This window comes from Bufo gargarizans, chromosome 4 (assembly GCF_014858855.1).
Source record: "Bufo gargarizans isolate SCDJY-AF-19 chromosome 4, ASM1485885v1, whole genome shotgun sequence".
In the NCBI taxonomy this organism is placed as follows: Eukaryota; Metazoa; Chordata; class Amphibia; order Anura; family Bufonidae; genus Bufo; species Bufo gargarizans.
The window spans coordinates 364,855,199-364,882,531 of NC_058083.1; the positions used below are offsets into that span (position 1 = coordinate 364,855,199).

General features: G+C 52.6%; 1 long non-coding RNA gene across 1 annotated transcript; it reads right to left on the bottom strand.

The window, feature by feature from the left end:
* Nucleotides 1-597: 597 nt before the first annotated feature.
* On the bottom strand, nt 598-18,602 carry LOC122933644. Its single transcript, XR_006388523.1, has 3 exons — nt 18,410-18,602; nt 780-783; nt 598-609 (listed from the first exon to the last, which is right to left on the bottom strand). It is a non-coding gene; the product is annotated as an uncharacterized LOC122933644 (long non-coding RNA).
* Nucleotides 18,603-27,333: the final 8,731 nt, after the last annotated feature.

Genomic DNA, 27,333 nt, shown 5'->3' on the forward strand with positions numbered 1-27,333 from the left:
AGCTTAGCCTTAAAAGGTCCGCTCCCATTTAAAACCTTTGCCTTTTTTTTCTCTGCCTCCTTTACCTCTCCTTTGAGCCTCTTTATCTTTGCAGAGATAGGAGGTCTTTGCTTACTGTTTGTAAAGTTCGCCTTTGCTCTAAGCTGTTTAAGCTCCTGAGGTGCCGTCCCAGCTTCTGGAACTCATGGAGATGGTACGCCACACGGGAGCTGTAGGTTTCAATGGTCTCCTTTTCCCTCCGAGACCCCCAACCTACCTGGGACGGCACCTCCTGTTCCTCTGCGGGAAGGCTTCTTCCTCCATGCGGCCTCAGGTCTTCAGGGGGGACACGGCTGCCACCACTCCTGGCCGGTCGCTGCGACCCTCTACTCCCCTCCGACCCATGCCGGGGAGCAGAGGCTCCCTTGCGGGCTGACATGGCCGCAGGACCCTGCCAGCTCCCTAAGGAGAGGCAGGGCCTGGGCTGGGGAGAAAGGTGGAAACTCTCCCCACAAGCCTGGTTCCGCCCAGGGGATTGAGATGTTAGGAAATCACCCTGGGCCTTGCTGCTTCCTGGTAACTGAGAGCTCTCAGCTGCACAACCTTCCTCCCAGCTGGTTGGAGCTGGAACTCTTTTATTTTATATAAAAATACAAAAACAACAATAAACATATACATAAACAGAAACAGAAACCTTAAACAAAAGACAGCATTCCAGCTGCCCCAGCCACATTCTCACACACATTCATACCTATAACTATACAAACCTACTAATAACACCACACTATAACAAATTAAACTTACCTAGCCGGTTCGGCTGTTAATCCTAACCCAAAACTGAAAAATAAAACTAAAGAAAACAAAACTATAAACAAAAACAAAGCTACCTCGCCATAACTGAAATAATATTGGGCAATCTGCCCCTATAAACAAAAGAAAAGAAAAACACACGACAAAGCCCAAATTTTTTTATTTTTTTTAAATAAACTACACTACACACAATATAACTTAACTTAACCTAAACTGTCCCTAGCCACTCCCTATTCTAAACTAAGACCCTCAGGGCTGACCTCCGCCCCATGTCCTCCCATGTCCGCATAGTCCTGGACTGGATGCAGGCCCCCCCACACTTAAAAAAGTGCCCTCCCCACTCCCTAACCCACCCAACCTAACTAACTAACCCCCACTTACCCTATCCTTAACATAACACAATATAATAAAATATACATACAACACTATGTCACACACAATAAACATCACCCGAAGGACCAAGATCAGCCTTTGCAAGCATTTCAAAAACCATACTTTATTTCAAAACAAAAATCTAGGGTGAGAGTATCAGCCCACCACCAGGAGGAGCACTACTAAACTACGGTACACTAAAAGCAAAGCCTCTCCAGAGGAGAGAGGCCCTACTGGTAAACAGTCTTTCGTATTCAAGAGAACGCACCTTCACCAGAATGTTCCTACACACCTCATCCACTGGGAGGACTTTCTGCTTCGTCGAAACTAAACACCGTGCATTCCACGTGTAGAACCTAACCACTATACTAACTAAAAAACATGTGCACAGGTCCCTTCTTCCCAGGTCTCTGAGCACTCCGTAGGCCCACTCCGCATAGGAGAAGCTGGCTAGCCTAGGCCAGCCAATGGAAGCTCCCACCCGTTTGTACACGGCTGTATTAAAAGGGACACTGAAGCAGGAAGTGCTCCATACTTTCCAGTATGGAGCCGCACTCCTCCCGGGGACAACCCCTTTCCTCAGAGTTCCTGTACTTCAGATTGTCCCTTACATACAGCCTCCCGTGAAAGCAGCGCCAAGCCAAGTCTCAAGACTTCAAGGGGATCCTTGCAGAATTTAGCAACTGTAACCCCTTGTCTAGATCCCGGCTTGGGCAATCCTTGAGGGCCAGGGGCTTTTGGAAGTGGGACAACAAGACCCTCTCTTTAAGGGACCTCCTTGACAGAGTCCTGATTTCCCCTACCTCCAAACCCCACCGGCGGATTAACTTCAGAATCGGGGTGACATAAGCCGGGAGATATCCATGAGTCGTGCGCAAGTCCTTCACTCGCCCTCCTGTCTCCCATTCCTGGAAGAAAGGCCGAAACCACCCCTGGCAGGAGACTACCCACTTAGAAGCCCTCTCCATCCAGAGGTTTGCCAAATTTGCCTTAACAAATGTGTTTACAAGAAACACCACGGGGTTGACCATAGATAACCCCCCTAGTCTCCTCGTGCGGTAAGTCACCTCTCTCTTGATCAGGTTCAGTCTATTCCTCCATAAGAGCTGGAAGAACAGACTGTAAACCCGAGTCCAGAGAGGCTCTGGCAAGATACACACACTGCCCAAATAGATTAGCAAAGGGAGCAAGAAAGCTTTGATCAGGTGCACCCTTTCCCCGAGGGTCAAGGACCAGCCCTTCCACTGGTCGACCTTCTGAGCGGCGATCTTAAGCCTGTCGTCCCAATTTTGGGTGGGATAATCCCCATGGCCGAAATGGATGCCTAGGACTTTGGCTGACGACTGGGGCCCTGGGAGGGTGTCCGGGAGATCGAAAGCTGGATCACCCCCTCCCAGCCAGAGACTCTCACACTTATCCCGATTGATCATGGACCCGGATGCCTCCGAGTAGCGGTCCACCTCAGACATCACGTATTCCGCCTCCCCTTTCGAGGACACGAAAATGGTGACATCGTCGGCGTACGCTACTGTCCTCAGAGTGGCTTCCAGCGCCGCCGGATCCATCCCGACTCCCGCCAACGGTCCACGATTGACCCGCTTAAGAAAGGGATCAATCGCTAACGCGTATAAAAGCGGGCTCAAAGGACAACACTGGCGAACGCCAGACCCAACCTCAAAAGGACAGCCAGACCAACCGTTCACAAGCGGGAAACTCTCCGCCCCCGCATACAAGATCTTTAACCAATCAACGAACCCCCCGGCAGGCCATACTTCAGAAGGACCGACCAGAGGTACTCGTGGTTCACCCGATCAAACGCCTTTGCTTGATCTAAGGACAGCATGTACCCCTTCCAGTGGCCTGCCCTACTCCGTTCCACTGCCTCTCGGACACCGAGGACAGCACTAAAAGTGCTGCGGCCTGGAACTGAGCAATGCTGAGCCACCGAAAGAAGCTGAGGCGCGAACTTCACCAGCCTGTTAAACAGTAACTTGGCCAGAATCTTTCTGTCCGTATTGAGAAGTGCTATGGGACGCCAGTTCTCAATACGGCTCGGATCTTTACCCTTTGATAGAAGGATCAGTGCTGACCTCCTCATTGACCGAGGCAGAGTGCCCGAGGATAAACACTCATTGAATACCTCAGTCAAGAAGGGACATAAAGAGTCCTTAAAGGTCCTATAAAACTCGGATGTTAAGCCATCCGGGCCTGGCGACTTCTTCAGAGCTAACCCTTCCACCGCCAGGATAACTTCCTCCTTTCTGATCTCTTTTACCAAAACGTCAAAAGAGAGGTGAGCTTCTGACTCAGGGGTGATTTCAGCCAGGAAAGCCGACATCTTGTCCCGATCCAGATCCCTCTTCCCCAAGAGGCGCGAGTAAAAGGATCTGACGACTTCCAGGATCCCTGATCTGGAACAGTTCAGAGACCCCGTACAGTCAACCAGTCCTGTTATTAATTTACTCTTCACTGACATCTTACAGTTTCTGTAGGGGTTGGGCGAGCGGTACCTCCCGAAATCCCTCTCAAAAACTAAAGATGCGTGCCTATCATACTGGCCCCTCTTGAGCAAAGATTTCACCCTGGAGATATCCTCGCGGCTACCTCCAGTCGAGACCAGATCTTCGAGTTTCCTCCTCAGACCCTGATACAGGCGGTACCTGTCCAGAGACCTGAGGCTCGAGAGCTGGCGGAAGAACTTTGCAGCCCGATCTTTGAATACCTCCCACCACTCTGACTTAGTGTCACAGAGATCCAGCAAGGCTACCTGATTCTGAAGAAAGTCCTCAAAGGATTGTCTCACCTCTGCTTCCTCCAGGACTCCCGCATTCAGCTTCCAGTAACCTCTTCCCATTTTGGGGGATTCTGAAATATTCAGAGAAAACATAATCAGACAGTGATCAGAGAATTCTACCTCCACAATTCTCAAGGGCGAGAAAGTAGCCTTCTCTTTCAAAAAAAACCTGTCTATTCTAGACCTAATCCTGTCTCCTCTATAATAAGTGAAACCCCCGTGGTCTGGGGTGTGCCTAATGTGGACATCCACCAGACGAGCCTCACTAGCTATACTATTTAACATTATACTGTCATAAGCCAGCCGGTCTCTGGTGCCTCCCCTATCTTGGGACCTCACGATGGTGTTGAAGTCCCCACCAAAGACCACTTGCCGGCTTGTAAAAAGGAAAGGCTTGATCCTCATAAAGAGACATTTCCTGTCCCACTTGGACTGGGGCCCATAGATGTTAATTAGGCGCAGTTCCTGTCCCCTCGTGAAGATATCTAAAATCAAACACCTCCCCATTTCCAGCTCAACCACCCGTCGGCATTCTACCGGTACGGTGAAAAGGACCGCCACTCCGCTATACGGCTCAGCCGCAAGAGACCAGAAGGAGGGCCCAGATCTCCACTCCCTCTTTGCTTTGTGCACCTCTGCCAAGTTTGACAGTCTGGTCTCCTGCAAAAATAAAACGTCAGCTTCAACACGGCTGAAAAAATCAAAGGCTGCATAGCGAGCCGCATCAGATTTTACGCTGGCGACATTAATGGTCGCCAGCGTGAGCTGAGTGGGTACCGCCATACTTGGTGTTTAAGCTGAATGTCCTCCATCCTTCCCACCCCTCTTACCCCTCCCGGGTCTATCCTCTAAGGCGGCACAACCTCTTTTGAGAGAGACGGTGGTGTCCATTCCTTCTGTCACCACCGCTCCCTCTTGCGTACCGCCCCTGCCTTTCTTAGTTCCGGGAGTCGGGTTTGCCTTCTCTTCTGGGGACCTTACATCCGCACCAGAGAGGGGCACGGGGCCTCCTGAAAGCCCTCCCACCTTTGCCCCCGGCACCCCACTTCTTACCCCCTCCCCGGATGAAGAGGAGGCGGAGGTCTCATCCAAAGTGAGGTACCGGTTGGAGAGCTCAAGAGGGGAGCCAGTTTTGCCTTCCCTGGCTACCTTGGTCGGGCTCTTGATCTTTTTTGAGTACCGCTTCCGTCTGTTAGTATAGGACCCAGCCTCACCACCCTCTGATACGCTTTCGTAGTGCAAAGACTGGGTCCTATGGGCTCGGTCTAGTCTCTCGACTTAGCTCCCTGTCCCCTAGGGTCTCCGAACTACGGGAGTCAGCCGTTTGGGGAGGTGCAGACATCACCCCATTGTGGCAGGGTTCCTTCTGCTCCCTCTCCGCCTGGCATCTCTCCCTCCGCCTCTGCCGGGACGGACCGCTCTTGGTCTTCACTGACCCCTCAACTCGACTGTCTCCGCCAGCACCTGCCTCAGCCGAAGGGACCTCCCGGCCCGCTCCTGCGTGAGCTCGGGCCGCATTAACCTCTGAGAGGGGACAACGACTAAATGGGTGTCCGAGCACACCACACAGGTTGCACCTAATCTCCCCACAAGATGCAGCAAGGTGACCTGTCCCTCCACACAACGCGCACTTCTGCACTTGGCAGCTGGCGCTGAAGTGTAAATGGGCTGCCGCACTTGTGACAGAGCTTAGGCTGCCCCCTGTAGAAGACGAGAATCCTACCCCGGCCGATGAAGGCAGAGGATGGAATGTGGGAAACCGTACTTCCCAGACATTTCAACTTTATATTGAAAGTCCAAATGCCAAATTCGTCCAGGTTTTTAGATGGCACACCCTGGACGTCGCCGTACCTGCTAAGCCAGGTCAGAATGTCAACGCAAGAAAGCGATTCGTTACGGGTCAAAATGGTCACTTTCTTAACGTTGTTCTGACGGGATATCGCCTGGGCGAAAAATCCCTTCCAATCCGGTAAGTTCTTCGCCAGCTCATACCCGGACCAAAAAAACTCTAGGCCCTCTGGCCGGGTAAAGCTAACGTCGAACTCCCTGGAACCATAGGGATGTATCAGGGCGAAGATGTCAACCACCCTGAAACCCATCCCAAGCAGGAGCTCCACCACCCTTTTCCTTGTAGGGCAGGCATCATTGCTTCTCCACTTGAGACAGACTACATTCCGTCTGTGGGCAGGGACCAGGTGGTCTCGCCCCCCCTTTCTTCTCGGAAAGCCCGCAGGCCGTGCCTGTCCATCCATAAGGATAGGTAAACTTTCTCACCCTCTACTAACATCGAACTCTCTCCCCTTTTGAGGGCCTCCAGGAGTCGCCGCTGCAAGTCACCAACCGCGACTCCCGGGAATGAGGAAGCCAACGAGGATAGCCCCTCCCCCCCACGGCCGCAGCCACACTGGCATAACTTCTGCCAGGTGTTACGGCCGCAGGAGGGGCAACCGAACCGGCACTCCCCACAACACTACCACCAGATGCCGCACCGGATCCCTCCGGAGGGCGGACACCAGGAGCCGCAGCCACCGCTTTTTCAGCGAGGGTCCGCTGACCCCCAGCATCCATCCTGCCTTTGGGACCCGATACAGCACCTCTACTAACACCACTAACCTGTTCACATGCACCCTGTCTCCCTGCTGGGACAGCTAGTGCAACGAACGTCACCATACCATGTACATTATTATTTACATTTTTACTCTTGTTGTTACCTTCATTGCCACTGGCCACGCCCCCCCCTGCTGCCCTCAAGACCTGGGCATTGGTAACCACACTCCTCCCCTCTCCAGCACTTGATTCAGCGCCGGAGGAGGAGGGAACAGAGGTGGCGTGTCCAGTGGCAATGTATGCCGCCAGATGCTCAGGCGCAATGATACCTCTTTTTTTCGAGGACCGGGGCCCCGACCCACCCCCTGGCTCTTCCGCACAAAGGCGCTTACTGGCCGCGCCCACGAAATCACTCGCGGCATTAGGAGCCAGAGTCAGCAGAGTGGGTGCCGCCATACAGGATGATTGAGTTAGATGTCCTTCTTCCTTCCACCCCTCCCGGGGCTATCCTCTAAGGTAGTTCGCCCTCTCTTGATGGAGACAGTTGTGTCCATCCCTTCTGTTCCAGTCTCCTGATTTCTCTCCTTAGCTCGCTGTCCCCTGGGGTCTCCGATCCTTTATGGGAGGCCACCGCTTGGGAAGGGGCAGACATCACCCCAGAATGGGGATCCACCCGCTCCCTTTCCGCCTGGCGCTTCTCCCTCCGCCTCTGCCTAGACGGACCGTTACTGCTCTTCCCAGACCCCTGACCTCTACTGGCTCCGCCAGCACCCGCCTCAGCAGTGGAGGCCTCCCGGCCCGCCCCTGCGTGAGCTTGGGCCGCATTGGCCTGAGAGAGGGGACAACGACTAAACGGATGTCCTAAGACACCGCACAGGTTGCACCTAATCTGCTGCTCACAAGATGCGGCCAGATGACCCAACCCCCCGCACAAAGCGCACTTCTGCTCTGGGCAGCTGGCGCTAAAGTGAGAGGGGCTGCCGCACTTATGGCAGAGCTTAGGTTGCCCCCTGTAAAAAAACAGGATCCTGTCACGGCCGATGAAGGCAGATGACGGAATGTGGGAAACCGAACCTCGTAGATTCTTCAATTTAATGTTGAAGGTCCAGGCGCGCAACCAGATGCCAAACTCATCCAGGTTTTTTGCTGGGACACCCTGGACGTCCCCGTACCGACTCAACCAGGTAATGATGTGTGTACAAGAAAGTGAGTCGTTACGGGTGAGAACGGTCACCTTCTTCACCTCATTCTGGCGGGTCACCGGGCAAGCTCGGAAACCGCGCCAGTCCGGCATGTTCTTCACCAGCTGATATCCGGACCAGAAAAGCTCAAGGCCCTCTGGCCGGACAAAACGGATGTCGAACTCCTTGGAACCGAACGGATGTATCAAGGCGAAGATGTCAGCCACCTTGAACCCCATACCAAACAGGAGCTCCGCGACCCTCTTTCTAGTAGGGCACGCATCATCGCTTCCCCATTTGAGACAGACTACATTCCGCCTAGTCCCAGGGCCGGTTGTGGGCAGGGACCAGGTGGTCTCGCCCCCCCTTTTCTCTCGGAAAGCCCGCAGGCCGTGCCTGTCTATCCATAAGGATAGGTCAACTTTCTCACCCTCTACTAGCATCGAACTCTCACCTCTTTTGAGGGCCTCCAGGAGTTGCCGCTGCAAGTCACCAACCGTGACTCCCGGGAATGAGGAAGCCAACGAGGATAGCCCCTCCCCCCACGGCCGCAGCCACACTGGCATAACTTCTGCCAGGTGTTACAGCCGCAGGAGGGGCAACCGAACCGGCACTCCCCACTACATTACCGCCTGATGCCGCACCGGATCCCTCCGGAGGGCGGACACCAGGGGCCGCAGCCACCGCTTTTTCAGCGACGGTCCGCTGACCCCCAGCATCCACCCTGCCTTTGGGACCAGATGCAGCACCCCCACCAATACCACCACCAACACCCCGCTTGCATTCACCCCCTCTCCCTGCTGGGACAGCTGGTGCAGCGGATGTCACCACATTCTTTACATTATTTCCACTTTTCACATTATCATCACCATCATCATTGTTATCATTATTATGCATACTGCCATTTTCATTGCCACTGGCCAAGCCCCCCCCTTCTGCCCCTAAGATCTGGGCACTTACAATTATACTCCCCCCCTCCCCAGCACTTAGTTCAGCGCTGGAGGAGGAGGCAGAAACAGAGGGGGCTTGTCCAGTGGCAATGTACTCCGCCATATGCTCAGGCGCAATAACGCCTTTCTTTGTGGAGGACCGGGGCGCCGCGGACCTATTTTTTCCGGCAACCCCGGCCCCCGGATCCCCAATGCGCAGACGCTTTACAGCGCCCGCACGCTCACTCTCTCCACCAGGAGCGCGACCAGAGGCACGACCGGGCACCCCCCCGGCCACGCCCATATGCACGCCGACATGAGGATGCCCGGACACACCCCCAGCCGCACCCCGGCCCCACTCGCCGCTGCCCCCCCCGATCCCCGCCGCACCTTAGCAACCGCAGGCGGAGACCCGGGGTCGCTACTGCCCTGTGTGGGAGGGACGGCGATCCCATCACACCGCCCCAGCACCACCCTACACGCCGGAGGGGCAGGCACGGCAACAGCCAGAGCGGTGGGCGGGACCACCTTTTTCACGGGAGCCGGCTCCAGCGCCGGACCACCCCCCCCCACTGGGGAGCGGCCATCAGCGCCGGAGGCCCCCGATTGAAACGGGCCTTTGCCGCTGTCTTTCCCACTCATGTCGGCGTTCGGCGCCATCTTGGAATGAACAGGCAGTGGATTGGGGGCACCAACCTGCGGAGCTCCCGGCACAGATTTTCAGCCCGCGCCAGGCGCTCCGCAGGGACATAGATGAAACGTGTCTCCACTGCCTGCTGTTTTTTTTTGCTCTTGTTTTTTTTCTTCTTTCTCACCTCTTCTAACAGCTCGTCTCCGAACACAAAATCCTGAAACTGGACAGGGGATTCCAGCTGGCGGATCTCCTCCATCAATCCCCCTCTGCTGTCCTCCCCTTCACTGAAGGCCTCTGCGGCCGAGGACGATTCCCCCTCGGATGGGGGCAGCCCTGCTTGCTGTGCGGGGACACTGCAGTCCCCTGGTATGGACCACTGTGTATCAGGAGGGGCTGGTGCAGGCTCTGGATGAACAGACCGGGGAGTGACAGACTTGGACACCACTCCAGATATGCGATTGTCCTCGTCCTCACTGCCACTGCTACTTGCATCCCGCCCTCTCCTTCTTTCTTCCATTTCAAGAAATCTATCTTCATTAAATAGTTTTTCTTTAAAGGGGCCGCTCTCATTCAACAGCATATCCCTCCTTTCCTGAGCCTCCTTAACCTCCTTTTTTAATGTTTTTATCTTCTCAGAGATTGGGGCTCTTTTCTTGTTGCTTGTGATGTTTGCCTTCGCCCTGAGCATTTTCAGCTCCAGGTCCAGGCTCCTGAGGTGTCGCCCCAGCTCCCTGCACTCATGGAGGTGATATGCCACACGGGAGCTGTAGGCCTGGGTAGTCTCCCCCTTCCTCCGGGACCCCCAACCTACCTGGGACGACACCTCCTGATCCTCTGCCTGTGACTTCAGGTCCTCAGGGGGGACACGGTTGTTTCTGCCACGTCCTGGCCGAATAACCCCCTCGCCGTCGCCACTCCTGGTCGGTTGCTGCGACCCCCTGCTCCCCTCTGACCCATGCCGGGGAGCAGAGGCACCCTTGCGGGCTGCCATGGCCACAGGTCCCCACCAACTCCCTAGGGAGCGGCAGGGCCCGGGCTGGGGAGCAAGGTGGAAAAGCTCCCCACAAGCCTGGTTCCGCCCAGGGGATTCAGATGAAAATAAAATCCCCTGGGCCTTGCTGCTCTGCAGGTTCAGGCGCTCCAACTGCACACGTCCTCCCTCCCTGCAGGTTGGAGCTGGAACTCTTTTTATTATAAAAATACAAAACTTTACAGACAGAATTTCAAAACACCAAAAACATTAAAATATAAAACAGAACAGCATTCCAGCTGGTCCAGCCTCACTCATACTTTCAATCATACCTATACTCTATAAAAACTATATACAAAACTATACAAAACTATATACAAGCCTAATGGACAAAAAGAAACTTAGCCGGTTCAGCTGTAAAAACCCAAAACAAAAGAAAACCTGACTACGTCAATAAAACGGAAAAACAAAAAACACAAAACAAAATAGTAATAAAAAAAAAAATAAATTTTTTTTATTATAACTTTTTTTCTTTTTTTCTTTCTTTATTTATTTTATTATTTTTATAATTTTTTTCCTCCTCTCCCTTTTTAAGTTAATATCACAAAAAGCAAGAGAAAACCTTTAACTAACCTAATCTAACCCTAACCCCCACTACCTACTCCATCACCCTTCACCCATCACCCAGGGCTGACCTCCGCCTCACGTCTCTTTCATGTCCGCATAGTCCGAGGCCAGCCCTACCTCCACCACCCGCATCTAGCCCCTCGCCCCATGTCCTCCCATGTCCGCATAGTCCAGGGCTAGATGCAGGCCTCCCCACTTCAAAAACACATGGACACACATAACACACGAACACAAATAAAAGACCCCTTCCCTAACCCACCCAACCTAACTAGCCCCAACTCATCCTATCAGAATAAGCAACTTAACACACAAAATACAAAAACTACCCGAAGGCCCAAGCTCGGTTTCTGTAAGCCTTTCTTCAAGGCTCAAAATCCCACAAAACAAAAAACTACGGTGAAAGCATCAGCCCACCACCAGGAAACATATGACTAGGCTAGGGCACGCTAAAAGCAAAGCCTCTCCAGAGGAGAGAGGCACTACTGGTACCCAGCCTCTCATACTCCAAAGAACGCACCTTCACCAGGTCACCCAGAATGTTCCTACATACCTCGTCCACTGGGAGGACTTTTTGCTGCGTTGAGACTAAGCACCGTGCATTCCACGTGTAGAACCTAACCACTATACTGACTAAAAAACAAGTGCACAGGTCCCTACTACCAGGATCTCTGAGCACTCAATAGGCCCACTCCGCATAGGAGAGGCTGACTAGCCTAGGCCAGCCAATGGAAGCTCCCACCCGTTATAATACCTCTGTATTAAAGGGACATTGAAGCAGGAAGTGCTCCATACTTTCCAGTATGGAGCCACACTCCTCCCGGGGACAACCCCTTTCATCAGAGTTCCTGTACTTCAAGTTGTCCCTCACATACAGCCTCCCGTGAAAGCAGCGCCAAGCCAAGTCCCAAAACTTCAAGGGGATCCTTGCAGAATTTAGCAACTGTAACCCTTTATCTAGATCCCGGCTTGGGCAATCCCTGAGGGCCAGGGGCTTTTGGAAGTGGGACAACAAGACCCTCTCGTCAAGGGACCTCCTTGACAGAGTCCTGATCTCCCTCACCCCCAAACCCCACCGGCGGATCACCTTCAGAATCGGGGTGACGTAAGTCGGAAGATATCCGTGAGGCGTACGTAAGTCCTTCACTTGCCCCCCTGTCTCCCATTCCTGGAAGAAAGGCCGAAACCATCCCCGGCAGGAGACTACCCACGGAGAAGCCCTCTCCATCCAGAGGTTCGCCAGATTCGCCTTAACAAAGGTGTTTACAAGAAACACCACAGGGTTGACCATAGATAACCCTCCTAGTCTCCTTGTGCGGTAAGTCACCTCCCTCTTGATCAGGTTCAGTCTATTCCCCCATAAGAGCTGGAAGAACAGACTATAAACCCGAGTCCAGAGAGGCTCTGGCAAGATACACACGCTGCCCAAATAGATAAGCAAAGGGAGTAAGTTTGTCTTGATCAGGTTTACCCTTTCCCTGAGGGTCAAAGACCAACCCTTCCACTGGTCGACCTTCTGAGCAGTGATTTTAAGCCTGTCGTCCCAATTTTGAGTGGGATAATCCCCATGGCCAAAATGGATGCCTAGGACTTTGGCTGACGACTTGGGCCCTGGGAGGGTGTCCGGGAGATCAAAAACTGGATCACCCCCTCCCAGCCAGAGACTCTCACACTTATCCCGATTGATCATGGACCCGGATGCCTCCGAGTAGCGGTCCACTTCAGACATCACGTATTCCGCCTCCCCTCTCGAGGACACGGAAATGGTGACATCGTCAGCGTACGCTACCACCCTCAGAGTGGCCTCCGGCGCCACCCGATCCATCCCAACTCCCGCCAACAGTCCACGATCGATCCTCTTAAGAAAGGGGTCAATCGCGAACACGTATAAAAGCGGGCTCAAAGGACAACCCTGGCGGACGCCAGACCCAACCTCAAAAGAGCAGCCAGACCAACCGTTCACAAGCGGAAAACTCTCTGCCCCTGTATACAAGACCTTTAACCAATCGACAAACCCACCCGGCAGGCCATACTTCAGAAGGACCGACCAGAGGTACTCATGGTTTACCCGATCAAACGCCTTTGCTTGATCTAAGGACAGCATGTACCCCCTCCAGTAGCCTGCTCTACTCTGCTCCACTGCCTCTCGGACACCGAGTACAGCACTAAAAGTGCTGCGGCCTGGAACCGAGCAATGCTGAGCCACAGAAAGGAGTTGGGGTGCAAATTTCACGAGCCTATTAAAAAGTATCTTGGCCAGAATTTTTCTGTCCGTATTAAGAAGTGCTATGGGACGCCAGTTCTCAATACGGCTCGGATCTTTACCCTTTGATAGAAGGATCAGAGCTGACCTCCTCATTGACCGAGGCAGAGTGCCCGAGGATAAGCACTCATTGAATACCTCGGTCAAGAGGGGACATAAAGAGTCCTTAAAGGCCTTATAGAACTCGGATGTTAAGCCATCCGGGCCTGGCGACTTCTTCAGGGCTAACCCTTCCACCGCCAGGATAACTTCCTCCTTCCTGATCTCTTCTACCAAACTGCCAAAAGAGAGGTGAGCCCCTGACTCAGGGGTGACTTCAGCCAGGAAAGCCGACATCCTGTCCCGATCCAGATCCCTCTTCCCCAAGAGGCACGAGTAAAAGGATCTGACGACTTCCAGGATCCCTGATCTGGACCTGTTCAGAGACCCCGTACCATCAACCAGTCCTGTCACTAACTTACTCTTCACTGACATCTTACAGTTTCTGTAGGGGTCTGGCGAGCGGCATCTCCCGAAGTCTCTCTCAAAAACCAAAGATGTGTGCCTATCATACTGGCACCTCTTGAGCAAAGATTTCACCCTGGAGATATCCTCGCGGCTACCTCCAGTCGAGACCAGATGCTCGAGTTTCCTCCCCAGACCCCTATACAGGCGGTACCTGTCCAGGGACCTGAGGCTCGAGAGCCGGCGGAAGAACTTTGCGGCCCGATCTTTGAATATCTCCCACCACTCTGACTTAGTATCACAGAGATCCAGTAAAGGTACCTGACTCTGAAGGAAGTCCTCAAAGGATTGTCTCACCTCTGCTTCCTCCAGGATGCCCGAATTCAGCTTCCAATAACCTCTTCCCATTTGGGGGGATTCTGAAATATTCAGAGAAAACATAATTAAACAGTGATCGGAGAACTCCACCTCCACAACCCTTAAGGGCGAAAAGGTAGCCTCCTCCTTCAAATAAAACCTATCTATTCTAGACCTAACCTGACTACCTCTATAGTAAGTGAAACCCCTGTGGCCTGGGGTATGCCTAATGTGGACATCCACCAGATGAGCCTCACTAGCTACGCTATTCAGAAAAATACTATCGTAAGCCAGCCGGTCTCTGGTGCCTCCCCTGTCTTGGGGCCTTGTGATAGTATTAAAGTCCCCACCAAAGACCACCTGCCGGCTTGTAAAAAGAAAAGGCTTAATCCTCATAAAGAGACATTTCCTGTCCCACTTGGACTGGGGCCCATAAATGTTAATTAGGCGCAGTTCCTGTCCCTTCATGAGGACATCCAAGATCAAACACCTCCCCATTTCCAATTCAACTACTCGTCGGTAAAAAGGACCGCCACTCCGCTATACGGCTCAGCCGCAAGAGACCAGTAGGAGGGCCCTGATCTCCACTCCCTCTTGGCTTTATAAATCCCTGCCAAATCTTGCAGCCTGGTCTCTTGCAAAAACAAAATGTCAGCTTCAACACGGCTGAGAAAATCGAAGGCTGTGAAACGAGCCGCATCCGACTTAATGCTGCCGACATTAAAGGTCGCCAGAGTCAGCAGAGCGGATACCGCCATAAAGAGTAGTTAAATTAGACGGCCTTCTTCCCATCCATCTCCCCCCTCCCGGGGCTGCCTTCTAGAGCAGCACGACCTCTCTTGATGGAGATAGTGGTATCCATCTCTGCCACCACCATCTCCCTCTGCGTACTACTCCCGGCTTTCTCGGTCTCAGGGCCCGGTTTTGCCACCCCTCCTGAGGACCTTGCATCCCCACCAGAGGGGGGCGCGGGGCCCCCTGAAAGCCCTCCCTCCTTCGCCCCCGGCCCCTCACCTTCAACCTCCCCCTCAGCAGAGGAGGCAGAGGTCTCATCCAAGATGAGGTACCGGTTGGAGAGCTCCAGAGGGGAGCCGGTTACTCCTTCCCTGGCAATTTTGGTCGGGCTAGATCTTTTTTTAGTACGCCGTTTCCGTCTACTTTGGGACTCTGCCCCACTACCCTCTGCAGAACTTTCGTAGTGCGAGGACAGAGTCTCTTTGGCCCGATCCAGTCTCTCAATCTCCTCCTCCAGCTCGCTACCCCCTAGGGTCTCGGATTCAGGAGGGGCAGTCGCTTGGGAAGGAGCGAGCATCACCCCAGGACGGGGTTCTTCCCCCTCCCTCTCCGCCTGACGCCTCTCTCTCCGCCTCTGCCGGGACGGGTTGTTCTGGTTCCTCACTGACCCCTTAACTCCACTGCCTTTGCCAGTACCCGCCTCAGCTGAAGGGACCTCCCGGCCCGCTCCTGCATGAGCTCGTGCCGCATTGGCCTCAGAGAGAGGACAGCGACTGAAGGGGTGTCCGAGCTCCCCACACAGGTTGCATCTAATCTCCTCACAAGATGCAGCTAGATGACCTGCCCCCCACACAACGCGCACTTCTGCACTTGGCAGCTGGTGCTGAAGTGTGTGGGGCTGCCGCACTTGTGACAGAGCCTAGGCTGCCCCCTGTAGAAAACCAAGATCCTGTCACGGCCAATAAAGGCAGATGATGGAATGTGGGAAACTGTACTGCCCAGACGCCTAAGCTTGATATTAAACGTCCAGGCACCCGACCAAATGCCAAACTCGTCCAGGTTTTTAGCTGGTATTCCCTGGACCTCTCCGTACCTACCCAGCCAGGTCATGATGTCAATACAAGAGAGTGACTCGTTACGAGTCAGCACGGTCACTCTCTTGACCTCACTCTGGCGGGTGATCGCTTTTGCATGAAACAACGCCAGTCCGGCATGTTCTTCACCAGCTCATATCCGGACCAGAAGAGCTCAAGCCCCTCCGGCCGGACAAAGCTGATGTCAAACTCCTTGGAGCCAAAAGGATGGATCAAGGCAAAGATGTCAGTTGCCCTAAAACCCATCCCAAGCAGGAGCTCCACTACCCTCTTTCTAGTAGGGCAAGCTTCATCGCTACTCCACTTGAGACAGACCACATTCCGTCTGGCTCCAGGGCCGGTTGTGGGTGAAGACCAGGTGGTCTCGCCCCCGTTCTGTTCTTGGAAGGCCCGAACGCCATGTCTGTTAAACCAGAATGAGCATTCCACCTTCTTCCCCTCTACGGAAAAGGAGCTCTCCCCCTTTTTGAGGGTCTCCAGCAGTCGCCGCTGCAAGTCACCATTACCAGACCCTGAGAGCGAGGAAGCCGAAGAGGCCAGCCCCTCCCCCCCTACAGCCGCAGCCACACTGGCATAACTTCTGCCAGGCGCCACGGATGCAGGAGGGGCAGCAGAACCGGCTCCCCCCCCCCTTTCCTGTCACAACTGTCACGCCAGATCCCTCTGAGGGGGGCACACGGGGGGACCCCGCCACTTTTACAGTGGACGGCCGACCCCCTTCCCCCCCCCCCCAGGAACCGGGACAACAACAGCCTTAACACCAATCATCTCAAAATTTTTATCACTACTTTTATCACTTTCACCCAGGGGACCCACCTCTGCGGTGGTCATTACAATTTCATTGTCCCCCCCCACACATACTGCTGGACCAGTGGGGACAATGGGGATAGAAGGAACTGCTGGTATAATTGGCAGCATAGCCTCAGCCTCCACAGCTTTTGTGGCTGTATCCTCGGCCTCATGGGCTGGCAGGTGTATTTGCGCCTCTGTTACAATCCTCCTCACCCCCCCTGTATCAGGGGAGGATAGAGGGGATGCAGCAGAGTCCACTTCCCTAAAAACTTTATATGCGGCGGCCAGTTTTTTCATAGCTTTTTTGGCTGGTTTCATTACTTTCATTACTTTCCCTTTATCTTCCTGTCTGCTATAACTTGCAGGACTTTTTCCTCCTGCTGCTTGCAGCCGGCTTGTGGCACCACTGCTCCCAGCCACACATACTTCGTCCATCGGGACCCCGCCTCTGCCCACGGACACTCCTATAGGCATGCCCACAGGTGCTCCCGCTGCCCCCAACATAGGCACAGTGGAGCCAGCAAGAGCGGGCAAAGCAGGGGACCCAATATCAACTGCAACAGGGGGGGCAATGGCATCCCCCCCCATACCGCCGCACTTCCACTGTGCACTTACCCAGCGCAACCGTGGACGCGGCAGCAGGCGGGGACACCTGGTGCTCAGCCACGCCCCCCCTCTCTGCCGAAACCTTCCTGTCTAGCTCCTCCCTCTCTTCGCCTCCCTCGCTACCGCAAGCGAGGATGGCGTCCGACGCCATCTTAGCTCCTTTCCTCTCCCCACTCCCACGCTCCGGTACCACTACAGAGACCGGGCTAGGGGGGTTAGTGGGTGCTGTGTCCCGAGTCGACCCTGCAGTCGGCCCGGAACACAGCTGGTGAGGCACATACACATATCTCACCTCTAAGGAAGTCTTCTTTGCTTTGTTGTAATTTTTGCCTATTCGATCCTCCTCCAACAGATCGTCGCCAAAAACGAAACCTTCCTCACGGATTCTTGGGGATTCCAAGTGACGGATCTCCTCCATCAGCTGACCGCCTGGGTTGCTCTCGCTGTAGTCCTCCTCTAAACTCGCGGGGGGCAGACTCATTTGCTGACATCTCTGCCCCGCTGGCAGGCTTGCTTCCAAAGTCTGCTCCCCCAGGACTGCCTTGCATGGGTCATCTCAGAGAACCTTTCTTCATTTTTTAGCTTCTCTTGGAAGGGGCCACTACCCTTCAGGATAACCATCCTTCTTTCCTCTTGCAGTTGTATGTCTTCCTTTAGGCTTTTAATCCTGGCCGAAATCTCTGGCCTCTTAATCTTGGAGGCTTTATTTGCCTTGACTCTTTCTTGCTTTAACTCATTTCTGAGTCTTTTTAGCAGCTTGCCAGTTTTTTCATACTCCCGAGGTAGGCCGTGATACGGGAGCTATATGTGGTGACTGCCTCCTGAGGCCTCATGTTGCCCCAGTCAGCTTCCACCGCTCCAAGCCCACCTCCAGGAGCACTCCACTCGCCTTTCCACTCGCCTCTTGGAGGGTTACTGTCCACCCTCCCGGACTGGCTGGTGGTCTTCACAGCCTCACCCCTGGGGGCCACAGGGGACACTTCCACATGACCCCTGCTGGATCTTCTGACCCCCGGGCGGGAGATGTAGCAGAGGCCGGTAACTCACCTCCCCTACTCCCCGCCGGCCTACCCCGGGAAGCAGGATCCTGGGCCTTGCCTGAGCGCATGGCCCAGGTCCCTACCAGCTCCCTAGGGAGAGGCAGGGCCTGGGCTGGGGAGAAAGATGGAAAACCTCCCCACAAGCCTGGTTCCTCCCAGGGGATTAAGGTGTTGAAAATCTCCCTGGGTCCTTAACGAGGTGGAAGTTCAGGAGCTGCTTGCAGACACACCCTTCCACCGCGGCTGCTGGCACCAGACTTGCCCTCCAATAGATCCTCGTTAAAGGATTTAAAGTGTACTCATTCGAATTACAGGGCCTCGAAAGAGTCCTGTATTGTTATTTTTCGTCACTACCTCCCCGAGTCGGGAGTGGGTAATTTGCGCGCCTGCTGCCTTACTTGGATGTGGTAGCCGTTTCTCAGGTTCCCTCTCCGGAATCGAACCCTGATTCCCCGTTACCCGTGGTCACCATGGTAGGCGTAGAAAGTACCATCGAAAGTTGATAGGGCAGACATCCGAATGGATCGTCGCCGTCACGGGGATGTGCGATCGGCCCGAGGCAGCAAAGTAGCCGGGGAGAGCAGCGGCGGGCGGGAATCGGGGAGGCCGAGACCACCCCCGCCCGCGGGCCCCGCCGCGCCTGGGCCCCCGGATTGGTTTTGGTCTGATATGTATTAGCTCTAGAATTACCACAGTTATCCAAGTAACGGTTGGAGCGATCAAAGGAACCATAACTGATTTAATGAGCCATTCGCAGTTTCACTGTACCGGCCGTGCGTACTTACACGTGCATGGCTTAACCTTTAGACAAGCATATGCTACTGGCAGCATCAACCAGGTAGGCGACGGAGCGAGGAGGGGGCATCCGGAGAAGTTGCGCCCCGTGGAGAGGGAGGAGGAGGCGGAAGGAAAGATCCGGAGTCTGACCAAACACCCCTGAAGGGCGCGCGCGCAACCGAGCGCGGCCCTCTTCCTCCCCTCCTAGCCGCTGACAGCAGAGGAGCAGACGAGGGCGGTGGGGGTGAGAGGGAAGGAGGTGGCGGAAGAGAAGAAGCCCCCAGGGCCGAGGCCCGGGGACAGGTCACCTGCCTCTCGGGCTCCTTGTCTACCCGCTTCAACCCTGTAGTCTCTCTTCTCTTGCAAACGCAGGGCTATGCGGCGCGGATGATACAAAGCCCCGGCGGCCTTCCCCCGCAGGCGAGGTCGCTCGGAAGGCGCGAGTTCACCCCGCCGTGGGGTCGCCAACAAGTGGATCGCGTGGCCGCTCCGGCCGGCCGGCGATGGGGAGCCCGACAACAGCAGAGAAGGTACGCAGTCGCCGCGCAGGGGGGCGCCGCGGAGATGGAACGACCCGGGTTACTGGGGAGCGGCAGAGGGCAGACACCCAACGCATCCCTTAGGCCCAAAATGAATCGGGTGACTGGGGAGCGGCGGAGGGCATACGACCCAAGCGTCCCTTAGGCCCAGGAGGCTGTCTTCCCGTGGTGAGACCGCACAACTTCAGACGCCTTTTCCTTGGAAGCCCGGGCGTACGGGTGTCGACCGCAGAGAAGACACGCAGCCGCCGCGCAGAGGGCGCCGCGGGAAAAGAGCAACCGACCCAGGTTACTGGGGAGCGGCAGAGGGCAGACACCCCACGCATCCCTTAGGCCCAAAATAAATTGGGTCGCTGGGGAGCGTCGGAGGGCGTACGACCCGCGCGTCCCTTAGGCCCTGGAGGCTGTCCTCCCGTGGTGAAACCGCACGGTTTCAAACACATTTTTCTGCCCGCTATTTAGGACAGATTTTAGGCTAGGTCATTTCGGGATTTAGGGTAATTTTGTGTCTTTCTGTCTGTCCTTGTTAAAAAGTTTTGTTTTAATAGTTTTTTGTTTGACTGTCTTTGTGTTTCTTTGTTAGTTTATTTAAAAAAAAAAAATTTGGGGGGGTTTAGCTTTGTTACATCTGTTTTGTCTTTGCGTCTGATTGTCGGCGTTTTTAGTGTTTTACAGTTAGAAAAAAAAAAAAAAGTTTGGTTCTTTCTGTTTAGCTTTGTTATATCTGTCTTTTCTTTGTGTTTCATTGTCCGCGTTTTCAGTGTTTTACAGTTAGAAAAAAAAAAAAGTTTGGCTAGATTTGTTACATCTGTCTTGTCTTTGCGCCTGATTGTCCGCGTTTTTTCTGTTTAATAGTTAGGGAAAAAAAAGTTTTGTTTTTTGTTCAGCTTAGTTACATTTGTCTTGTATTTCCGTTTGATTGTCTCCGTTTTTCTTTGTTAGTTTTATAAAAAAAAAAAAAGGTTTAGTTTGTTCTGTTTGTGTCTGATTGTCTGCGTGTTTCTGTGTTTGTCTTAGTTTGTCATAAAAAACAAAAAAAAGTTTTATATTTTCTTAGAATTAGTTTGGTTTTTAAGTTAGGGGTTTTATTTTAGGTTTATTACTTTCATTTTACATTAAAAAAAAAAATTCACACACGTCCCTACCCCAACAAAGTTTGACCAAAAACACATTTTAAATTAGTTTAATAAACAAACTAAAAAAATATGAGTGCACGGGGCTGTGCAGGCAGCCGCCGTGGGGCCAATAGAGGAGTCATTTCCGATGCTGGACCGCTGCCAGCACGGGGCCGCTCCTCCAGTCACGGACAGGCAGGGGCAGGTGGCAGGGGTGTCCACCTGATCCGTGACTTTTTTGGTTTTAGCAGTCGTCCAAGGGCCATACATTCTCAGGAAGCCGAGACAGTGATGGCTCTGGTGGCTGACTCCAGTGCCACGGAGTCCTCAGCCCCAGTTCACAGCAGCAGCAGTAGCGGCAGATCTACGCCTCCTGTACAAGCAACCCCCACTTCCACAGAATTGTCCCCGCTCATGTTTGAAGACGATGACACTGAGCTGGACATTCTGGGGGAGGCTATGCAGGAAGGCTGAATTACAGTTCAGCCCTCAAGATGGGCAGGACTTTTTGGAAGGGATGGGGGGTAACGAGGAGGAGGAGGGGGTAACTATACATACCCCTTTGAAATCCCTTCCAACAGGTGCGGGTGGTTTGAAAAACACCAAACCCGCACCTAGTCAGACCCAGGTGTCAGCGAGAGGGACAGCGGATCCCAGTCAGGGGCTCCATGTTAGCTGTTCCCCTCAGTCCACCACAGTTTGGCACCGGGTCTGACATTGCAGATGAGGAGGAGGGTGACGCCGAATGGGTGCCACCTACTTTGGCAGGTGACAGCAGCACTGAAGAAGGTAGGCACCCGAGGCAAACGGTGCGCCAGGTCTCCAGGGAGCCCATTGGCAGGGGCTCTACTGTTGAGAGTAGCAGGCAGCAGCAGCATGCTCCACCTTTGCACACCGAGCCCCAACAGGCGCAAGCCAGCACCACCCCATCAGGAGGTTGGTGAGGAAGTCGCCTGTTTGGGCTTTCTTCACCCTGGCAACAGATGATGTTACTGTTGCCATTTGTAACCTCTGCCATGCCAGGGTGAGGAGAGGGAGGTCAGTTGCTCGGCTGGGTACCACAGCCCTGAACCAGCACATGCGACTGAACCACTGGCGGGAGTGTGAACAGAGTAAGAGTGGTAGTAGCAGCAGCGCCACCGGCAGTGTGCAGGGGACAGCAGCTCCTGCCACTGTACAGCAGCTCCCCCTCTCTATTGCTACTGATTCCCACCGCCCCAGCTCCCTCTAGTAGAGGTATTGGTACCGGCAGCCATCCCTCTGAAACCAGTGCACCCTCCTCTATCTCCTCCTCTGTCCGTCCGGCGCCAGCCATCAGTTGCTGATGCTTTTGAACGCACCGCACACTATGCACCAGGGGACCGACGTGTGCGTTCACTCAATGGGCTCCTGGCAAGGGTTATTGCCCAACATCTGCTTCCGTACAATCTGGTTGACAGCAACCCATTTAGGCAGATGTTGGAGCAGGCCCAACCCAGATGGCGTGTCCCTAGCCGCTATTACTTTGCCAGGACTGGCGTCCCTGCCCTACACCAGCACCTTGTGCAAAATGTATCCCTGTCGCTGGATCATGTTGTCAGCGACAGGGTGCATCTCACAATGGATGCTTGAACCAGCAGGCATGGGCAGGGTCGATACCTAAGTTTTACAGCCCATTGGGTTTCCCTCCGAGGCGCCGGGGAGGGAACGGCGGCATCTGAGTTTGTGGTGCCGCCCCAGGGTGTCCATGGGAGAAATGCTCCTCTCCCGCAAGCCACTGTCTCCACGGTTGCTGAGCCCCCAAGCAAGCGTCCCCGTAGCTACGCAAGTGTGGGACACGTCCGCTGCCAGGCTGTGCTCCAGCTTGTGAGCTTGGGGGAACGGAGACACACTGGACCTGATGTTCTGTCCCCACTACAGGCTCAGGTCTAGAAGTGGCTGACACCCCGAAGTCTCCAGGCAGATATGGTTGTCTGTGACAACGGCAGCAACCTACTCGCCGCCCTTCAGGCTGGCAGTCTCACACACATGCCCTGCACCTTGTGGTTCAGAAATTCCTCCGCACTTACCCAGGGTTGAGTGACATTGTGCAGAGGGTACGTAGGATTGCCAGCCACTTCCGCCAATCCCCAACCGCCGCCGCGTCCCTGTCCAAACTGCAGCAGGACAACAGCCTGCCTACCCACAGGCTGATTATGGACAGTGTGACGCGGTGGAACTCCACCCTCAACATGCTGGAGAGGTTGTGGGAGCAGCGACGGATGGTGAGGGAATACCTGCTGGAGCTAGGCACTCCAGGGCCATAACACCCACTCCCCTATGTCACTAATGCGGAGTGGGGGCAGATTCAGCAAGTCTGCCACGTGTTGGCCCCATTCGAGCAGGCGACAAAGATGGTCAGCAGGGAGCATGTTGGCCTCAACGAAGTGCTCCCCTTAGTGTTCCTGCTGGACAGGACACTAGATCGCCTGCTTGAGGCTGGGGAGAGTGCCTTGGTGGAGCATGAAGAGTCAACCATGCTCCACCATGACCAGGCCCAGGACGACGAGGAGGAGGATAAATTAGTGGACATCCGGGAGTCTGGGCTTGGTCAGGAGGGAGAGCCGGTGCTGGGGGCACCGATAGTCCGGGGGTGGGGCACCTCCGACCGGGAGCAGGAGCATCGGCAGCAGGAGGACCAAGAGGTCATGGTCCCGGGCAGCTCTGAAGAATCACAGCGGGCTGTGCTCTTCCCCATGGCTGCCCATATGCTGCGATGCCTCAGGAGGGACCCCCGGATCATAAAAATAAAGGAGATAGATGAGTTTTGGTTGGCCACCCTTTTAGACCCTCGCTGCAAGGGGAAACTGGAGCAGTCTCTACCAGCCAGCCGGAGGCAGGCCCGTATTGAAAAATTGCGGGCCTGTCTGGTCCACCGGCTGGAGGAGGCAAACCCTAGGCCTCACGCTCCAGTTCTCCCCGCCCATCTCACCCAGCAGGTGGCTGGAACCAGCAGCACCAGCCGAGCAGGTGACCTTATGGGTCAGATGAGGCTGTTCTACCAGTCTGCGTGACCCAGTACCACCAGCAGCAGCAGCATCAGTCACCACCAGCGGCTGGCCCGCATGGTGGCAGACTACATGGGGTCCGTTGGTGCTTCCGACAGCATGAGCACCGACAACCCCATGGAGTACTGGGTTGCCAGGCTGGACACCTGCCGTGAGCTGGCTCAGTATGCGCTGGAGTTACTTTCTTGCCCCCCCTCCAGCGTACTGTCTGAGCTGACTTTTAGCGCGGCAGGTGGGGTGGTCACCGACAAGAGGACCCATCTGTCCACTGGCTCTGTGGACAGACTCACATTCATTAAAATGAATGAGTCCTGGATCGGCAGTGACTTCTTGGCCCCCGCTGTCGGTTCAGGGCGCTGAAGGGTCCCTTGTTCATCCCTCTCTTTTGCTCTCCCTCCAATTCTCCGTTGTTTTTTATGTTTCTTAATGACATGGACACTAACACAACTGGCCAAGGCCAAGCAACGTCTTCACTGACTTCTGGGCTCTGTTTGATCTCAGGACGGTGTGGACGTGCACATGTCGTTAGCGCTGGATGTGAGCACCGACAATCGTGTATGGGTCTGGCGACCTGCGTTACATATCTCTCCTCACAGACAGGACAACAGAGACACTACTAAACCCTTTCAGTCCTTTATCCCTATGGCTCAGAGGAATCAGAACACGTTGAGTCATGTTGCGTTAACACAGTTGTCTGCTACATAATTGATGCGCCTTATATCGAAAATTATAGATGAATGTTGCTGGCATAAAGTATACCTGATTGATTAATTGAAAATAGAGTGTGTAAAAAATGTCAAACTGCTTTAGTAAAAACATTTTTTAAATGTAAATATTTAATTTATTATATATGTTACGACATTACTGTTTTAGACTATTAAATTAAAAATATAACTTGTGTTTATTTAGTTTTGGGTTGTGTTCATGGTCTGATGGGTGGTCTATTCATGAATTCACATTCATGCTGCTTAGTTAGAAAATGATACAGTGTTGGTGCTGCCCCTTTTTGTTGGTGGGGCCATTCATGGTAATATTTTCCGGATGCACATTTAGCTGCTCCTGCCGCCTGTCCTGCTGATTTTGTGCCTAGCTATATGCGGGCCTCATTCAATACCATTTTAAAATATCCTCTGTTGGATGCTGTCTCCTGTCCAGACTCCTGATATATATGAGTCATCTAGGGGCCTAAAAACACTATATCTACTGCTGCTGCTACATGTCCTGCTGATTTGAGCCTAGCTATATGCGGGCCTCATTCAATACCATTTTCAAATATCCTCTGTTGGATGCTGTCTCCTGTCCAGACTCCTGATATACAGGTCCTTCTAAAAAAATTAGCATATTGTGATAAAGTTCATTATTTTCTGTAATGTACTGATAAACATTAGACTTTCATATATTTTAGATTCATTACACACCAACTGAAGTAGTTCAAGCCTTTTATTGTTTTAATATTGATGATTTTGGCATACAGCTCATGAAAACCCAAATTTCCTATCTCAAAAAATTAGAATATTTCATCTGACCAATATAAGAAAAGTGTTTTTAATACAAAAAAAGTCAACATTCAAATAATTATGTTCAGTTTTGCACTCAATACTTGGTCGGGAATCCTTTTGCAGAAATGACTGCTTCAATGCGGCGTGGCATGGAGGCAATCAGCCTGTGGCACTGCTGAAGTGTTATGGAGGCCCAGGATGCTTCGATAGCGGCCTTAAGCTCATCCAGAGTGTTGGGTCTTGCGTCTCTCAACTTTCTCTTCCCAATATCCCACAGATTCTCTATGGGGTTCAGGTCAGGAGAGTTGGCAGGCCAATTGAGCACAGTAATACCATGGTCAGTAAACCATTTACCAGTGGTTTTGGCACTGTGAGCAGGTGCCAGGTCGTGCTGAAAAATGAAATCTTCATCTCCTTAAAGCTTTTCAGCAGATGGAAGCATGAAGTGCTCCAAAATCTCGTGATAGCTAGCTGCATTGACCCTGCCCTTGATAAAACACAGTGGACCAACACCAGCAGCTGACATGGCACCCCAGACCATCACTGACTGTGGGTACTTGACACTGGACTTCAGGCATTTTGGCATTTCCCTCTCCCCAGTCTTCCTCCAGACTCTGGCACCTTGATTTCCAAATGACATGCAAAATTTGCTTCCATCCTAAAAAAGTACTTTGGACCACTGAGCAACAGTCCAGTGCTGCTTCTCTGTAGCCCAGGTCAGGCGCTTCTGCCGCTGTTTCTGGTTCAAAATTGGCTTGACCTGGGGAATGCGGCACCTGTAGACCATTTCCTGCACACGCCTGTACACAGTGGCTCTGGATGTTTCTACTCCAGACTCAGTGCACTGCTTCCGCAGGTCCCCCAAGGTCTGGAATCGGTCCTTCTCCACAATCTTCCTCAGGGTCCGGTCACCTCTTCTTGTGCAGCGTTTTCTGCCACACTTTTTCCTTCCCACAGACTTCCCACTGAGGTGCCTTGATACAGCACTCTGGGAACACCCTATTCGTTCAGAAATTTCTTTCTGTGTCTTACCCTTTTGCTTGAGGGTGTCAATGATGGCCTTCTGGACAGCAGTCAGGTCGGCAGTCTTACCCATGATTGCGGTTTTGAGTAATGAACCAGGCTGGGATTTTTTAAAAGCCTCAGGAATCTTTTGCAGGTGTTTAGAGTTAATTAGTTGATTCAGATGATTAGGTTAATAGCTCATTTAGAGAACCTTTTCATGATATGCTAATTTTTTTAGATAGGAATTTGGGGTTTTCATGAGCTGTATGCCAAAATCATCAATATTAAAACAATAAAAGGCTTGAACTACTTCAGTTGTGTGTAATGAATCTAAAATATATGAAAGTCTAATGTTTATCAGTACATTACAGAAAATAATGAACTTTATCACAATATGCTAGTTTTTTGAGAAGGACCTGTATATGAGTAATCTAGGGGCCTAAAAACACTCGATCTACTGCTGCTGCTGCATGTCCTGCTGATTTGAGCCTAGCTATATGCGGGCCTCATTCAATACCATTTTCAAATATCCTCTGGTGGATGCAGCTGACTGTCCTGATCTCTATGAGTCATGTAGGGGCCTAATAAGACTACAATTTGTGCTTTGATGTGTATACTATTTTTCTATTAATTTAACTACATAGTCTACATTTCAATGCTGATGTCTTACAGGTTTACAGTTTATTTTGGCCTTAAATTGTAGCTTTAATACTATTTCTTTAGTACACTTATCTAATAAAAAAAATTATTTAATTTTGTAATATTATTGGAGCAACCAAGTTGAAAATTAAGTAATGTGTTCATGTATTTTTCTGCTCCGTATTCTTTTTTCTTTTAATTTCATAAACAACAATGCAGAAATATATATTTTCTGATTCTGTAAAAATTATGTTTGTAATATACAGAAAAGTCATAACAGTGTCAAGTATCAAACATAGAGCGAAATATTCATAGATTGACCTGAGTCCTAAAATGGGTGTAATAAATGTTATAAACACTTTGAATAAAATTGAAGTGTAGAACTGATAAGTAAAAGGTTGATATTTTAGATATATGTAAATATAAACTTTATAATCCTGATTGGCAATAACGTAAATTTTTTTGGGGAAATTTTTTTTTACTAAAAACACAATCAAGTACTTCCGGTTCTGGCTCCGCAGCACATGAGACGATAATCGCCATGGGAACTTGTAACACCTCT